This window comes from Rhagoletis pomonella, unplaced genomic scaffold (assembly GCF_013731165.1).
Source record: "Rhagoletis pomonella isolate Grant_MI unplaced genomic scaffold, Rhpom_1.0 Rhpom_scaffold_00001, whole genome shotgun sequence".
Lineage (NCBI taxonomy): Eukaryota > Metazoa > Arthropoda > Insecta > Diptera > Tephritidae > Rhagoletis > Rhagoletis pomonella.
Window position 1 is genome coordinate 48,689,899 of NW_023458555.1, and position 826 is coordinate 48,690,724.

An 826-nucleotide genomic window follows, 5' to 3' on the forward strand; every position below is an offset into this window, starting at 1 on the left:
TTGTATAAAAATGCACAAAGCATGCCACGTAGATCGTCGAAGCTTCAGCGTGAAGCGAAAAGAAGGCCAACTCCTATATTTTGTGCGCTTTGACAGTCAGCCGGTTTAGTACTTTTTTCGTTTCGTCTAAATTTGAGTTTTCATGTAGAAACATAAAACTTGATTACATTGCTGATATATAAAACAAAAAAAAAATACATAAAATACACAGCAATTTTGACGAGTAAAAAAGCAGTACAAAACTGTTTTCTTGGCGTTCATTGTGGCATACCTTTTGCGTCTTGCGCTTTGCTGGCAAAGTTATAAATGTCACGTAAAGCTACGTTCTTTGGTGCTGCCTTAATTTTTTTTATTAAATTTTCTATCGCACGCACACATAAGTATACGCATGCTATGGATATCCGCCCAGTAAGAACCCTATCTGTTAACTAATGCGTTATATACGCCTAGTACTACAAAAAGTTTGTGTGAGAAATTCAAAAACTTTCCATCATTTTACATAGGCCTCCGGAGAAATCTAACGCATAATCGTTTCAAGTGTGAGTAGTTTTCTCTTTCTTTCACATGGAATTCGCTATTATATTATACTATATGTAGTTGTCTCTTTTCAATCAAATATTATTATGCGATTAATAACGTGTTATATAACGTAACGAATGGCATATGGATATCGCTAATATGCAAATTTGTTGGTTTTTATTGACAATTTTGTAAGTGTATTGGAGAATGCGTTAGGTCGTTTTTGCTGGATCGTGTACCCTTGTAGTGATTATAGCAACTGACAGCTGTTGCACTAGGTTGCCAACTCTTAAAATAAAAAATTAAC